Source organism: Callorhinus ursinus, unplaced genomic scaffold, assembly GCF_003265705.2.
Source record: "Callorhinus ursinus isolate GAN/ISIS: 27379988/994484 unplaced genomic scaffold, GSC_fseal_2.0 scaffold89, whole genome shotgun sequence".
Classification (NCBI taxonomy): Eukaryota; Metazoa; Chordata; class Mammalia; order Carnivora; family Otariidae; genus Callorhinus; species Callorhinus ursinus.
In genome coordinates this window covers 1059716-1065845 of record NW_027397151.1, presented here as the reverse complement: position 1 = coordinate 1065845, position 6130 = coordinate 1059716, and the positions used below count along the sequence as shown (strand labels likewise).

Below are 6130 nucleotides of genomic sequence, written 5' to 3'. Positions count from 1 at the left end.
CCAGGCCGCCGCTAGCCGCAGGAGGACCGGCCCTCCGGGGGAGCGCTCGCCGGCCTGGGCCGCTTCGTGGCGAGGGGGCGGGGACGAGGATAAGAGAGCCGGCGCAACGGTCCTCGGCCGCCAGCCGCGCTCTCAAGTTCCTGCGGGGCTCGGAGCGCAGCACGCCGGCCCTCAGCGTCTCCTCCCCGGACGCACGACCGCCCCGCAGGGCCTGCGAGGAAAGGGGAGCCGGTCACTGTCCAGAAGGGGGAAGGGGGGTTCTGGCCGAGGGTCAGCGCTCCACGTGGACGTTCTTCACTCGGCGCGCCGGCACTGGCCCGCCCCCCGATACTCCACAGACAGACCGCGGAGGGGAGGCACCTGCCGCCGCGGGGGCCCTGTGCACGCCACCCACCTCTGCCCCGAGGGCAGGAACTCCTCGGCTGCGGGCCTCAGCCCCCACCACGTAGGTGCCTCTACAGCCGCCTGCGTGCACGGTCCTCACAAGCAGGAACCCCTTGGCTCTTGTCAAAAGGCGGGAAGGTGCGCTGTGCGCAGCACCGCCGCGCAGCTGACCCTGCACGTGCATCCCCGATGCTGCCGTGCGCGAGAACCAGGGGCCCGCGGGCAGCTGTACTCTCTAACGGGCACCTCCAGAGATCAAAAGAGCTGCTAGTTTCTGGCAGAGCCTGTCGGTTTTCTCCCAGGGAATACAACGCAGTTTGTTTCTGCTCTGGTGTGATTCTGTTAGGACCACCCTCCTGGAATCTGGCAGGGATGGGGGTCTCCACTCTTCCACCATGACTGTGTCTTCAAGTTTGTCCCCAGATACGGGAGCGGGGAGTTTAGAGGCCAGGCAGTTGCGAGCGGAAAGCACCTGGAACAAGCAGTGTGACCTTGGGCCAGCTGTCTGTAAAATGGGGCTCATCTGCTGGAGGAAGGGGGACGATCATAGGAGGCCTCTCTGATCAGAAGCTGGAACGGGGGAACCGTGCTGAGGATTCTAAAGGAAGCAAAACCAGCAGCAATGTCTCTGCAAGGTGAGACTGGAACTCCCGGGTGCAGTGTCAGGTGGGTGCTTGTAGGGATGACGGGTACAGGGACAGGGACTTGGGACAGTATCTAATCAAGGTACGAAGAACCGTACACGAGACCTGGCGTTGATGCAGAGTGCTCGCCTCGGTCCTGCCCTTGTCCAGAAGTCCTCAGACAGAAAACCAAGTGCAAGGGCTTTATCTCCTCTGCTATGGTAAAGCCCTAGCTCTGTTACTTGAACAAGAGTAGTGTTGTGTGTTCGTATACAACGATGCTCATTACTCCTACCTTTCAGAATGGTGCCTGTTACTCTGACGCATCACGCTGTGAGTTCAGTGAAAAATAAAGTCGACTTCAGAAGAAATCAGTGTTTTAATCAGTGTGAAGCATGAGAACTGTATTTCCTTTCTGGTTGCTTTCATCTCCTAAGTCTCTAGAGGAATCCATCCACTAAAAAAAGCCAGAAAGGCAGTGCCTGTCACAGATTTCGACAGAAAAGCAGTTTAAGAGTAAAGCAGTTGTGCCTACACAGGCTCATAGGCTAATCATCACACACAGCGTGTAACAGAGAAGGGGGCCTCCCTGAGGTGAGAGAGGGTGGTCATCACCACCAGCAAGTCTCAGGGTGCCAGGCTGTTACAATCACCCTGGCCTGGGGGGCCCTCAGGAGCAGGGCTCTGCCTACAGGTGTACAGGCTATAATTGAAGAGATTTGTTTCCAAAATCAAAGTACTTAAGAAGTGAAAGAGACCTCTTAAACTCAGGTCTAACGGTGGCTTTCTGGATTTGTGCAGAACAAAAATACTGTATAAATTAATTCCTCCTCTCAACTGGCTTGTGGAACCAAAGTGCTGAAGGTGAACAAGAGCATTTGAAGGAAATGCCAACAAGAGTAACAGAGACTAAGCCATCAATAGCACACCCAGAGAGTTTTATTCTGAACCTAGACAACATCAATACACATAAATTACTCTACCAACACCACAACTATTTTTGAGTTCCAAATCGAACCAACTGCTGCTAAAATGTAAGAGATTCAAGGAGAAGTAACATCTCCCAAATCTGTCTACAGAGGTGGGAGGTCAGGATGTTGCCCTTTATGGGTGTACAGAGAAATGAAAAATCTTGGGAGTCTGTCAGATGTACAAAAGTTCCTCTCGTTCCGGGGCGCCCGGGTGGCTCAGTCGTTAAGTGTCTGCCTTGGGCTCAGGTCATGATCCCAGGGTCCTGGGATCGAACCCCACATGGGGCTCCCTGCTTGGCGGGGAGCCTGTTTTCTTCCTCTCGCTCTGCTGTTCCCCCTCCTTGTGCTCTCTCTGTGTCAAATAAATAAATAAAATCTTAAGAAAAAAATAGTTCCTCTCATTCCAACAGAAAGCAGGCATTTGAAGAATGTAAGAATTTTAAAGTCAAAAAACCAAAAACCAAAATTTTATACGGGTGTTTAAAAAAAAAAAAGAAAATGTGGATATCAATTGGAAGAATCTCTTCATTCAGCATTTCTACCACCCAATCAGATGCCTGATCGCGATCACATGATCATGGACTGGGCTTGCAGAGGGGGCGGGCATCCTCAGAGCACATACAGACATAAGTGCGCACAGTAAGTAGCGTGTACGTTTGTGCACCTATGTGTGCGTGCTACCTACATGCTTTCATTTTAATTAAAAAAAAAAAAAAGGCTAAGTCTTAAGCCAACACATGTAGATCAACTTCTTGCCCAGCTAGGTCTGAAGGGTATAGTCAAATTCCGTATGAAATGGTGCATAAACAGTGCCTTGACTGGGCAAATTAAGTAACTGCCCCTCAGGCCTGCAGCCTGGGTGCCACTGGTATACGTAGTAGGACGCGTGGCCCCCCACACCCCACCTGTTTCAGGAAACACCATGGTGCACAGTTTATATTATCTCAGCAGCACTTACAGGATCAGGAAATACCTACTCTTGCTTTTACCTAAGCAAAGAAACTAAGACCCTTAGTTTCTGTGCTTTCTGATTCGACGGTGCAGTCTCAAAAGAGAAATACAATCAGGAGAGGAGGGAGGGGTAGAGGCCACATCAAAACTCCATTAAAGGGGCGCCTAGGTGGCTCAGTCGTTAAGCGTGTGCCTTTAGCTCAGGTCATGATCGCGGGGTCCTGGGATCAAGCCCCGCATCGGGCTCCCTGCTCCACGGGAAGCCTGCTTCTCCCTCTCCCACTCCCCCTGCTCGTGTCCCTGCTCTCGCTGTATCTCTCTGTCAAATAAATAAAAATCTTAAAAAAAAAAAAACAAAAAACATTAAACCTGCTTTCCCAGGGGCGCCTGGGTGGCTCAGTCGTTAAGCGTCTGCCTTCGGCTCAGGTCACGATCCCAGGGTCCTGGGATCGAGCCCCGCATCGGGCTCCCTGCTCAGCGGTAAGCCTGCTTCTCCCTCTCCCACTCCCCCTGCTTGTGTTCCCTCTCTCACCGTGTCTCTCTCTGTCAAATAAATAAATAAATAAAATCTTAAAAACAAACAAACAAACACAAAAAACCTGCTTTCCTGGGTCTCAGAATTCAGATAAGATACATGGCACCTGAATGTGTGCAGCAGAACTAAACAATCATAAAATTCTTCCTGACTCTCCCAACACCTTCACGGAAAAACAGAACACACCATGAAAAGCTAAAGCTATGGCAGTTGGCCTTTGTGTCGACCGCCTCGTGTGGCAATGACTCTGATCACTTTATGCATTATCCTGAAGAATTACGTTTGTTTTAGCCAAATCTCTTTGAAAGCAGGGCCTCCAGTGCGTTGGGGCTTGATTTTATGCTTTTGGGTTGAGAATAAGTTAAAAGCAACCGTCGAAATGCTGTTGTTCTGTAAAACACGGCCCATGGCCTGGTTATTGAGCAGTCGAGGATTTGAGTAAAGGGAGCACTGTTTTATTCCCAAAATACTTGTCCCTTTTTAAAAATACTTTAACGCTCTTTTAAGACTAGTAAACTTTTTACACTTCTCTGTGCGCTGCTACCAGGACTTGGACAACAGTGGAGGCTCTGGCCACCCCACAGCTCCCCTTCCACAGACCCACCTCTTTCCTACCAACCTGGTCACTGCCCCCAGGCGGTGACCAAAGTAGCCCTCGTCCTTCGTGCTTCCCCCACACCCCCAGATTCCCAGGGGCATGGGGTGTTCAGGGCTCTGGCCCAGGCTGGCCTCTACCTTTCTTCTGTGCACTCTCCACTCGGGAGCTCACACACTCCTGGCTGTGCTTCCCTTTACCTCTGCCCAGATCTGGGTCCATCCACTCACTCGATGCCTCAAATGCACCTCAAAACCTAACGTGTGCAAAGTGAGCTCTTGACTTCGGAGCCTCTTCCCCAATCAGGCCCTTCCCTGGTGTCCCTATTCAGCCCTGGTCCCACCCTGTAAACCCAAACACACCAGCCAGAAGTCTGAAGCTTCTCCCTCCCCCTCAGCCACCAAATCCTGTTGCTTTAGTGTCTCATGGGATCGACTTCACCTGCTGTTTGCTCTCTACATCCACTGCTTCTCAAAGTGTTAAACACACATCTGTGTCCCCCTCACCCTATTCTTCACCTCAACTCACTGCCATCTAACATTGTCCATTCCTGCCGTGTCCCTGAGCTCCTTGTTCTGTCACCAACACCTGTCAAGTAGACTATGGGGCGGCCCCGCTGCACTTGACACTGCTCAACTGCGTCCTCTAAAACCCCCCACCCCGTGGCTTCCGCAGAGCCTGCTAAGCCCCCTCGTCCCCATCAAGCTTCTTTGCTGACTTAATGGACTTCTCTGGATAATAGCCATTTGTTGCTGTCCTTCTGGGTTCTGGACTTCTCTGCTCCTCCTCCCTACGGTCTTTCTCTAAGTATGTTTATCAAATGTCACACGGTGTCACCATCAAAGCTTCGCCTGCAGCCCTCGTCCCTCCCTTGAGCTTCTGCCGCGTCCCCACAGGCAGCGCCGATTCCCCATCTCTCCTCCCCATGAGCCCACTGCTCGTGAGGGCGGCTCCTCCTCGGTTGGTGTCACCACCATCAGCCTCGGCAACCAGGCTACACATCTGAGTGCCATTCAGTCCGCGAGCTCAGTCACCGAGCACTGCTGGCATTCTCTCCCTTCGTCCACTTCTGCGGAAACTGCTTGCAGTTAGGGTCCCTGTCATCATTCACTCATTTACTCCTTTCCATTCTCAACAAATACCGGTGCAACTCCTACAATATGACAGGGGTTTCGACTTTTGTGAAGCTCACACATTTGTGGTGAATCAGGCCTCAGTGACAAAAAATGCCGAGCTAAAGGGACCTAGAGGGGTTGTTTAGGGGACAAGACACACTCCACGCGGCTCTGCGGAGCGAAAGCCTCCGCATTCTGAGGAGTTAGCCTGGCGCCCGGCCGGAGGGCCCGGGGAAAGCCCCGGGACACCGGCTGGAGTGGAGAGGCTTTTCGGTTGTGCTCACTTCGCACAGCCGTCAGGGAGTGCCCGGAGAGCGTGCAGGGGGCAGGCACGACGCGAGGTCGCCCTGCCCGCCGGGCTTCGGAACACCGCGCAGCATCCCTGGGAGGGGCGATCGCAGAAGCAGAGCGGGCGGCCTCGGCGCCCCGTGGGGAGGGCTACAGACAAAAGCAGCCCGCGTCCACCTCGAGTAAGAAGGCGGAACCCGCACGCCCCAGGAGCTGGCCGGGCGCTGGGGGCAGGGGCCGTGCAGCCGCGGTGCGCGGAGAAGGCGCGGCGGGAGCTCTTTTGGGCCGGAATAGTCTACGTCCTTGGGGCACTGCCCCTCGAGCTCTTCCTTGGGTCCCGCGGAAAGACTTCCTAACGTCCTCACTCCGCCGCACACCACGGAGCTGACAGCGGGACGGGCCATAAGGCTAAGCCGCGGCAAAGCGGGTGATCACGGACACGCAGCGCCCAGCGTCTTGGGTCCGTGTCGAACTCTGGAGCCGCAGGCTCAGCTCCCGCCCGGGAAGGCGCCACGACCGGTCACGGCCGCCACCCCTCACCGCCCGACCGCACGGCTCTCCGCGGGGAGTCCGACCCCACTCTCGCGTCCTTCAGCTCACGCGGGGGCAGCCCCACGCTCCCCCGGGCCCCGACTTCGAACGCAGGACGGCGTCGGGCTCCCGGCCCG

General features: G+C 54.5%; 1 protein-coding gene across 4 annotated transcripts in view; it reads right to left on the bottom strand.

The window, feature by feature from the left end:
- Window positions 1-6130, bottom strand: part of DIDO1 (death inducer-obliterator 1) — a 51343-nt gene that overhangs the window by 44728 nt on the left and 485 nt on the right. The gene's annotated exons all lie outside the window — the stretch shown is intronic.